Source organism: Brassica rapa, chromosome A01 (genome assembly GCF_000309985.2).
Source record: "Brassica rapa cultivar Chiifu-401-42 chromosome A01, CAAS_Brap_v3.01, whole genome shotgun sequence".
In the NCBI taxonomy this organism is placed as follows: Eukaryota; Viridiplantae; Streptophyta; class Magnoliopsida; order Brassicales; family Brassicaceae; genus Brassica; species Brassica rapa.
Genome location: NC_024795.2, coordinates 20,680,208 through 20,691,363, shown reverse-complemented (window position 1 = coordinate 20,691,363; position 11,156 = coordinate 20,680,208). Strand labels below are relative to the sequence as shown.

The 11,156-nt window shown below is 30.4% G+C and overlaps 1 long non-coding RNA gene and 2 pseudogenes across 1 annotated transcript; 1 reads left to right on the top strand and 2 right to left on the bottom strand.

Moving 5' to 3' along the window:
* Window positions 1-2,056: 2,056 nt before the first annotated feature.
* On the bottom strand, window positions 2,057-3,103 carry LOC117134184. Its single transcript, XR_004458363.1, has 2 exons — window positions 2,968-3,103; window positions 2,057-2,334 (listed from the first exon to the last, which is right to left on the bottom strand). It is a non-coding gene; the product is annotated as an uncharacterized LOC117134184 (long non-coding RNA).
* Window positions 3,104-6,809: 3,706 nt separating this feature from the next.
* Window positions 6,810-8,476, bottom strand: LOC103836024 (annotated as a pseudogene).
* On the top strand, window positions 7,649-11,149 carry LOC108871343 (annotated as a pseudogene).
* Window positions 11,150-11,156: the final 7 nt, after the last annotated feature.

Below are 11,156 nucleotides of genomic sequence, written 5' to 3'. Positions count from 1 at the left end.
AAAACCCTTCACAATTATAGTGTTTTGTGATAATGTAATCTCGTCCCTCTCTTTAATAGTACTGATATGCATATCAAATCCTAACCTACCCCACAGAAAAGAGAAGAACTCGACAAAATCTTCTATAGCTTTGGTGTGTTCCTTTACTATCTTCATTTTCAGACGGGTGGCATGTAAATTTAATCGGGATGTCTACATCTTTAACCATCTTTTGCCGTAACATTTTTTACAGCCGGATAAACCTTGAGAAGTTCTACTTTTCCAAAGAGAGTACGCCAATAGGATTTCTTGGTGATGTTTTTTTTTTCATCTTCGACTTCGATTTAGTAGGAAAATTTCTGCATGGTAGACCAATCACAATTGCAAATTCTCGGAGTGAGAATCTAATAGGCTTACCAGCAAATCTAAACCAAGCTTCTTATTTTTTGTTGACTTTCAGGTGTCTTGAAATTAAGTACTTTGCGAATTTTCTGATAAAGGCGGTGTATCGGTTATTTCCAGAATCTTGCCAAATGAAGAGGCTTGTATAATATGAACGCTGCCATTGAGTGAGTTGAAGATAACATTGATTGTCCTAGAGAATTGGTATGACAGAAATCTGACTACGATGGGTTCTTCTCTAGGAGTAAACATCATGTCTTGTATTGGAGGGTGATTTTCCGGTTTTGCTTGCTCAGCAAGCCGGAAATACGAGTAGAAACCATCTTCAATGTGTTACGATTTTCTTAGACTCTTTCGTATAGCTAGAAAGTGGAAGGGTCGGATCTGAAAATAAAGAGGATCAATTTTTCAAAATAACCGAGTTCTTTCCAATAAAGATAGTTCTTGAGTTCATAGGTGACTATCTTGGCTTCATAATTGCATATCGCATACAAGATTTGTCGTGCTGCATATGTCAGACCTAAAGTTTGTCGTCAGTAAGGATAAGCTCGGGTTTAGTTTATTTGCAAGTAACTTCCAATGCGTTTTTCATATACCTTAATTTGAACGGAGATGCATGAGATATGCAGTCAACTAGCTATGCTGGTTGTTATCTATTTTTTCTCCATTCAGCTTATTAATTGCATAACAAAAATAAAAGATTAAAAAATAATAAAATAATATCTTAAACCACATTTAAGCTGTATGAAATATATATTATATAACCAAATAATATAATAAAAATAATATGAGTTAGATTTCAAAACTTTAATTAATGTATATACACTAAAATCAAATATGTTTTTATTTATCTTAGAAATATATTTAAAATAGAAAAATCTAAAAAGAAAACATTTATAAATTAATAAAACATTGTAGTTTTAATATTATTAATGTATAGAATTTTTATTGAATATGAGGTATACTAATGATTGAGATGTTGAATGTTTGTATGGAATCTAAAATAATTGTCGCAGGATATAAAAATCATTTTTTTTCAAATATCCATAGCCAACGAAATCATGTCGTAGAGAGAAAATTACATCAAGATAAAATGATTTGACGTCAAATATTATAATACTTGTATATGGATAAAAATTTCCAAAACGCTTTTCAACTCATTTTACTTAGTACGATCCTTAATGTTTTTATGAAATACCCTTGTTCGAAAATCAGCCGCATAGGCGCTGCTCGAAGATTGACCGCGGCGTATATGTCCAAAGAGGTGTATTCAAGCGTTGATTCGCGTTGACCCGTATAAGACCGTCTAATTTTCGCGTTGACCGCCTAAGTTTTTTTTTTCGTCTGTGTAAAGTTGAAACATAGTTGATTATTTTTACTCATTATTGACACTGGATTTTTTAAACTCGCTATGCGCGGATAAGATATTATATGTATTTCTCAATTAATAATGTATAATATTGTATTACATTATTTAAAAAATATAAAATAAGACTACGTAACATAAATATATTTTTAAATTTTCTTTGTAGAAATCATTATGTTATTTGATTGTTGTATTTGATTCACATATTTGCATAGATACTTGTGATAGATGAATAACTATATTTTTATTATCAGTAAATAATATATATTTATTATATAATATAAGAAAAATGAAATTATTTACTTTGTAAACAAACTTGTCTCATGTTGGAGACTCGGTTATAGATATATCATATTCGAAGGAGACATTTTTACAGTTATCAATCTTCTTAACAATCAAGAAACAAATCTGAATATTAAAACAATATCTCATACGATCTCTTTGTGGAATAACTGTTCTGAATAAATTGAATTAATGCATCAAAAAGGACCGGAAATAGATGTGCAGATGTGTTATCAAAGTCAACTTTACAATGTACTATTCATAGTTCATATATCATTTATGTCCATCCTATTTTTTTGTCCATCCTTTTTTAAACATCTTGAAATAACTGATCTAATTAATAATAAACTTTTGGCTGGAAAAAAAATCAAATTTGTCTAATTATCGCTTAATTTGTCTAACTGATATATGTATTTTTCAATTCTAAAAAAAAATGTATAATATTGTATTACATTATTTAAAGAATATAAAATAAGACTACATAACATAAATATTTTTTTTTAATTTTCTTTCTCGAAATCATTATGTTGTTTGATTGTTGTACTTGATTCACATATTTACATAGATATTTTTGATAGATAAATAACTATATTTTTATTATCAGTAAATAATAGATATTTATTATATAATATAAGAAAAATAAAATTATTTATTTTTTAAACAAACTTGACTCATGTTGGGAACTCGGTTATAGACATATCATATTCGAAGGAGACATTTTTACAGTTATCAATCTTCTTAACAGTCAAGAAACAAATTTGAATATCAAAACAATATCTCATACGATCTCTTTGTGGAATAACTGCTCTGAAGAAATTGAATTTAGACATCAAAAAGGACTGGAAACTGATGTGCGGATGTGTTATCTGAGTCAGCTTTACAAAGTACTATTCATAGTTCATATATCATTTATGTCCATCCTATTTTTTTGTCCATACTTTCTTAAACATCTTGAAATAACTGATGCTAATTAATAATAAACTTTTGGCTAGAAAAAAAATCAAATTTGTCTAACTATCGCTTAAATATTTTATTAATATTGTCTAAAAAGCTTTCAAGTGATATCATAGTTTAATTTTTATTAGTTTTTTTTTGTTTATTTTTAGAGTTTTTTGTATTTAAGATTTTTTTTACATTTTAAGCTTCTATTTCTTTCACAGAATTGATATATATATATATGTCATAAAAATTACCATCAAATCAGTTTTACTTATTTATTATTTTGTTTTTAATGAAAATACACTTTTTAAATAATTTAATTTAAAATAAAATTATATATTAATTTGATGTATTCTAACCATTTGATTGATTTAATTAATTTGCTTTGGTGGATAACTTAAAAAAAAATTCATATAAATCGGGGAAAGCAAGCTTATGTTGTTATATTATATTTATTTGTGTATATAGAATCTATATATAATGCTAGTATAATAAAGAAAGAATATTATTTTTTGTAACTTCAAAAAGATACATTATTACAATTTGAAATGAATCAAAATTGAAAAAATGGTAATTAAATATTTGTAAATCTAATTGTTTTTTATCTTGTTTAGTTGGATTCTCATAAAAAGAAATCGATAGGTTAAACAAATGTTTCAAAATTCGTTGTGTTATTGTTTTGTCTATAAATTACAAAATTTATTGAATTGATATATTTAATTATTGCACCCTTAAATAATATTTTATTAAGACATTAAAGAACTATGTTTTGAGTTGTTTTGTCAAAATTGTACATAAATCTATGTTTTTTCATATTTGTCACGAAAATTTATATGTTAAATTTACTTTTACAAAATTCTTAACTTTGCCACGAAAACAAAATTCTATCTTTTTTCATATTTGTCAATGTTCTCACACTATCAAAGAATATATTAGCTTAGTCACTTACTTATTTTTTTTACAAAACAAAGTATCGGAGTCTTAAAAGTTGAATTCATATTATTATAACTGTACATAAGAGTTTGTGATTACATACTTAGTGATTCTTGTATATGTGACCAAGAAAGTTTCAATGGCTTAATGGTAACTGCCTTATATTTATGTTATACTAACCCGGGTTCGATACTTTCCTTCACATTGTTTTTTCATTTTTACGAAAAAATAAATGAGATGACGTGGCAACTTCGGATTCTCTGGTTGGTTGATTTTCCTATCCTACGTGGACACTCTCTCCATGGCTCATATTTGTCTTTTAGTATTGTATATATTGATTTATTGAATTGATATATTTAATTATTTCATCCTTAAATAATATTTTATTAAGACATTAGAGAACTATGTTTTGAGTTATTTTGTCAAAATTGTACAAAAATCTATGCTTTTTCATATTTGTCACGAAAATTTATATGTTAAACTTATTTTTACAAATTCTTAACTTTGTCACGAAAATAAAAATCTATGTTTTTTTATATTTATCAATGTTCTCATGCTTTCAAAGAATATATTAGAATAGTCATTTACTTATTTTTTTTTACAAAACAAAGTATCGGAGTCTTAAAAGTTGAATTCATATTATTGTAACTGTACATAAGAGTTTGTGATTACATACTTAGTGATTCTTGTATATGTCACTAAAAAAGTTTCAATGGCTTAGTGGTAACTACCCTATATTTATGTCATACTAACCCGGGTTTGATCATTTTTTCGCATTGTTTTTTTCATTTTTTACGAAAAAATAAATGAGATGACGTGGAAACTTCGGGCTTTCTGATTGGTTGATTTTTCTATCCTATGTGGACACCCTCTCCATAGCTTATATTTATCTTTTAGTATTGTATTGATATTTTGTGCGATTATTCATTACTAAATAATTATAATTAGCCATCAAACCCAAAAAACACAAACATATTGCATTTATGGATTTTTTTCGTACCAAACACACCATTTACGAATCAAAAGAGAGTTTTTAAAATTATATATAAAAAGTTATATAATTATGTATAATAACTTGTGTCAGTTCGGGTGAAAAACCAACGTAATTATTGTAGATTTGTCGTGGACAATCTCTTTTATAAATATATATACTAGTGGTATTCCGGCGCTGGTTTGTATATTTTATTTCTTAATGAGTTTAAAATTGTTTCATTTGATATTGATTAATGAGAGTAATGTATTACTTTGTTTTGAAGCACCTTAGATCAAAGAGGAATAACATAAGTGGATTCACTGATCGGTTCAATAAAAATAGAATAAATAGATAATAGTTGCACCAAAGTAAATATATAGTTGAACTTAAAACATAAAATAAAGTTGATGTTCCAAAATGAAAACATGATGTGTTTGTTTTGTAATTATGTTGCGTAATTGTTTGATATTTGTATTTTTTTTTTGCTGATTTGTGTTTTTAAAATTTCATTTTTTTAATTTTGATGTGTTAAAATAATTTCTATATTAATTTGAAACTTTCTGCAACCATTTGTTCTCAAATTATCTCATTTTAACTAATGTAATTCATTAATATTGCATTTTTTGATTAATAGTAACACACTTTCTTGTTTTATTTGGTTGATCATTTACCCATATACAGAAGTTAAAATGATGTTTATGTATATTTTTAAGTATTGTCTATTTGTTATTGTTTCCTCATATTTTATTTTTCATATTATTTTATATTGTGTTTATTTTAAAAGTATTAGTAATATTTGATTGAATAAATAGTCTTAGATTTTCTGTTTCATTCTCCGTTTTACAATCTTTCTAAGGTTTTCCGCATTTTGAGTAAATTTATTATTTAATTTTTATTGTTTTTTTTTAATATTAAAAAAAACCCCGGAGTTTAATTATATTTATATATTGTTGTGGTTTTCCATATATTTTATTAATTTCTTATATAAATGAGTTTTGTGACAAAAATGAAAAAGAAAAAAATCCATGTGATATGCTTTTTTATTAAAAAAATTGTTTACCTTGCTTTAATGTAACATGAAAATAATATCTTAATTAAATTGATCGACAGACTTTTATGATTTAAATTTATACATTTAGCTTATGTTGTGGTATTGGCCTTTATTATGTATTTTATCTATTTTTTATATTTTTATATTTTTTATTTTGCTTTGTTTTTGCTAATTTGTAATAAGAATAGAGTAGGCGTGGAAATACTCTAAATCTTAAAAATTATTTATAGTTAATACCAACATTTTATTTAAAAAAAAAAAAATCTAAACTAAATTTGAAATTTATCTATTCTATTAAAATAGAATCATGAACTATTGATAAATTTTATGTCCAACTATTTATTCTCTTTATTTAAGGAGCCACTTATTATCCTCTTTATATAACTGTATCTAATTTTATTTAAACATTAACCACCGAATTATTATAAAAAATTTCGTAATGTTATGTTGACAGTAATACTAAACTTTGATTTTCTAGCTCTATAATGGTGGCGAGTTTTTTTTTTTTTTTTGTTTAGGAGTATTTTTTCATGCTTTTGGCATATTTTTTAAATGGTGTATTGTTCCTAGGATAGGTTCGACGGATTATATGTGAAATTTAGAAAGCCATTGTATTATTCGTGAAAACGGTGGTTTTGGTTTTTTAATTTAACGAAGCAAGCGGAGTCTTAAGAACAGCATTAGCTTTATGATTGGCTTAAATGATAATCCAAACAAAATGTCTAAGAAAACTCGTAAAATGGTAATCACATAGTGGTTTCAATGCTCAATTATTATAAGGACAAGTCATTTCTTTTAAGATAGGTTATCTTCCCTTCAAGCCTTATTATAATCAACGCATATATTATTGTAGTTAGTTGCAGAACACCAAAGATATTGACGTTTTAAAAGTACTTGGAAAGATATAATAATTGTTTGAAGTATTTCCACTCCAATATACAACGATTGTTTGGAACACAAGTAAACATTTGGGCTATTAAAAAGGAATCAACCATCATACACAGTCCCGATGAAGTTGTATTGTAATGAGAAACCTTCTATGAGATGATTAAGATGATGGCGAGAATGAGAGCTACGATCCCCGAACCAACGATCCTTTTGTCATTCTTCTTGACATAGTGGTCACTGGTCAACACTCTCTTCCTCTTGTCAATGGCATCATCCACACTCTGAAGCTGTTACACAAATCACAAAGAGTTAGTTTTTTTTCTCAATGATCTAATGATAGATACCAAAACCAAACCCGAGAACTTTCTGATTAATTGTAAGTTTTTTTCATACTATACCTTAGTATGAGCGTGAGGGTTTGTCTTTTGCTGACTCAGATTTTCAACAACTGAGATGCCAAACTCTTTTGTCTCCAGTATTAATCTTCTACTCTCCCATTCTGTCGCTTGATTGGTCAATCTTCTCCTTTGACATTACAAATCCCCCACTCTGATCAACTGATACCTGGAAGGACAACAATAATGTAACATCTCTGGCATCAAAGATTAAGTTTAGACAAAGATGAAGAGCAAGAACACTTAGACACAAAAGCCAAGATGGTGCGAGTTAACTCAAAACAACTAAATGTGATTGCTATATTTTCTTTAACCATTTACCGCATGTACATCCACCATTCCGGGTTCCATCAGTTCTTCACATGTAGATTGGTTAGCATCTAGCGAAGACACTTGTTTGGAATCCTTCTTCAATTGGTTCAGATCAGATTTATACTCTCTTAGTTTTAAAAGACACAGCTTTAGCACTCGGCTACAAACTTCTTACCTCAAGATTCATTTTCCGGATCTACAAGATAGAAAACAACAGAAGCTATGTATGTTTCTTTAAGAGAAAAGAACACTAAAAAGATGTACACATAAAGTAAAATAAATGGAAATACCAAGACATCAGCTTCGTCCAATCCAGACTTAATCTCAGCATGCTTCTCCTTCTTCTCTTCTACAAAAGTCACATAACAATTAATCAAACCTTTACTCTGGCATCAATCTTAAATGAACATGAACATGTCTATGCACAATAATTTCAACGAAGAACAAAATAATGCAGCTACACAATCATTCAGCTACTAAGGTTTTCATCTTCCATCTCTAACAAAGAAAACACTACGCATCAAGTCATTAAAATATCTCAACATTCACACATCCAACAGAGGTCGTCCAATGGTCAACATGTCTATGGACTATAAGTCGAGAAAGACAGTGTGATAGGGAAAGGAAGGAAGAGCTAGGCAAATTAATAAAGCAATGCAGCTATATAATCATCATTGAGCTAACTAAAGTTTACATCTTTAGTCTAAACGATTACTCAATCACTCGAAAAACACTATGAATCGAATCCAAGCAATGAGATTACATCACGTATAATATCTCAACATTCCCAGATGCTCGTCAGATCGTAAAGAAATCAAAACGTTTAGTAAACGTATAATCAGGGAACTCAAAGGTCTGATCAGGATCAGAATATGTTTTATACTTCTGTGGGAGAGAAGATGCGCAGAATAAGACTTTCTGGAGAGATTGATGGAGAGCTTGCAATACGGCGGTGTTCATAGTTGCAACCATGCCAATTTATAGGATACATTCGGCCGGTTACATACGAAGAGGCTGAGCTCGATTTAATGCTACATAGTGGGAGAGTGGGATGAAGAATGTTAGTGCTAGAATTAAGGGAGGAAATAAATGAAAACCCAAAGCCTTACAGTACATTCATCTGAGTGGTATTCATGGGGATGACAACGAGCTATTAACCTACATTGAGCTTCATCTTTCTGTAAAAACATACAGAATGTTGGGCCTAGAGATAAACAATATAGAAGCCCAAATAAAAGAACCTAAATAGAAGAACGGAAACACACAGAATATTGACTTCGTCGAAGGTTTGGTGAAGTGCCACGTGGCGTTAATTGCCCTGTGCAAAAGGACGACCTGGTTGCATAATGAGGGAGAAAAGTCTCCTTTATTATTATAGATAGATAGATAGATAGATATGATGAGTAATCATATAGAAAACGAGACATTTGATAATAAGTGCGATAACTTAATCTCTTCTTTGCGAGTCTAACCTGATCAATCAATCAACAAGCAACACAAGCAAAGATCGATCTACCTATTGAACACAAAAGAATTGTTAACCCGGTCGTTCACCACCAAACGCGTCTAGTTCACACGCTTTGCTCTTGAGGGTACATTGAGAGTATGTTTTCTTGTTTGCACATTCTGTGTTCACTCTTTCAAATGGCTTTACCTTCCACTGATATCATCTTAAAGAGTTTGTAATTCTCGAAACTTGGGTTTGATTTGAGAACATAGTATTAGGGTTGGCTAGTGAATGAGTAAAAAAGGTTCCAACTTTGTGCTCGTTTTAAGGTACTAACTTGGCTATTTACTAGGCATTATGCACTTGATTAATCAATTGAATGGATAGAATTGACTGAGTTTTGTCAGAGTTCAAGCTCCTACTTTTTGTGTTTAGCACATTTGGTCAAACACTGTACTGTTACCTCGTATATATATATTATCTTCTTGTAGGTGCAACCGTGCAAGTCGCTAGAGAAATCTGTCCTATTGTGTGACATACGAATATTGTTGTATATAGGTAAGAGTAGGAGCATATCACTAAGATAAAGTCTAAAGGGAAGGAGATAATCTTTAATCTCTTGACTTGATGCAGGTTAGGATATGTAGGGAGAAGGGACAGGGCATGTCTACGCAATGAAAAAGCTTAAGAAATCTGAGATGCTTCGTAGAGGCCAGGTGGAACATGTGAAAGCAGAGAGAAATTTACTCCCGGAGGTTGACAGCAACTGCATTGTGAAGCTGTATTGTTCTTTCCAAGACGAAGAGTATATGTATCTTATCATGGAGTATCTCCATGGTGGGGATATGATGACGTTGCTCATGAAGATGAGGCAAGGTTTTATGTTGGGGAGACTGTCTTAGCTGTCGAGTCCATTCATAAGCACAACTATATCGACAGGTCTAGTGAAACAACAACAAAACTTGTATGATCTCTTGTGCCCATGTTGTAAGTATCAATTCATTCATATTTGTGTACAGAGATATCAAGCCTGATAATCTGCTGCTTGATAGAAGTGGTCACATGAAACTGTCAGATTTTGGATTATGTAAGCCATTAGACTGTAGTATTCTCGAGGAAAAGGATTTCACATATGCGCAGAACGTTAGGGGAGCGTTACAGAGCGATAGTCGCCCTGTGGCATGGAGACGCACCCTCTTCCAAATGGAACAGCTGCAAAACTGGCAGAGAAATAGAAGGATGCTTGTGAGATCCAGTCTCTAGTCTGTTTATCTTATGGAGTTTCTCTCTCTGTTGATATAGAATTTTTTTAATGGTTGCAGGCTTATTCAACAGTTGGAACGCCTGTTTATATCAAATGAAGGCTGCTTTTATTCCACAAGTCAATGACGAGTTGGACACCCAAAACGTTGAAACTTTTTGATGAGGTAAACTATAAGTGAATGGTTTAAATATGTAACTAGATGCATGACCACCAGTGATGCGTATAAGAACTTATCATCTTTAATCACCCTTGTGTAGCAGACTGACAAGCAAGTTCAAAAGGTGACAAAATCAACAAAAATGATTTTGCTTTTTTGTTTTTGGTTATCTTCTCTACAGATGCTGTCATCTAAAGACATCAACTTTGTGGGTTATACTTACAAGAACGTTGAAACCGTAAATGAACATCAATTATCAGGGATAGGTAAATTCTCACTTACATAACGAACTCGGCTTGTAACTTTTGCGTGGTTTGCTCTCTGTTGTAACTTGTTGTGTTACTGTTGCAGCTGAGCTGAAGAAGAAGAGCACGAAGCCCAAGCGGCCATCAATTAAATCCCTTTTTGGTAAAAAGCATTTCCCATAAAAATTTCATTGTCTCGGAGTTGCTTTAGTGTTTTAGCTCTAACCTGATTGTTTAAAAAAGAAAACATTTGGCAGAGGATGAATCAGCGGGTGGCACCACAAGTTACCAAGGAAGCTTCTTGAAACACTTGCCACCGCAGATATAGAAGTTCCAGAGAAAGAGCGCAAATCGAGCTCATCATCCGGATGACACAGACTTCTAGATACACACACATAAGGATTGTTCAAACTGTTTCCACATAGGGTGATGTATCATTTGGTTGATTGATATCTTATTGTTCAAAAGGTTTAGTTGAAGCAACAAGCAAGTAAATATTATGTTTCTTCGTTTTTATCTTCCT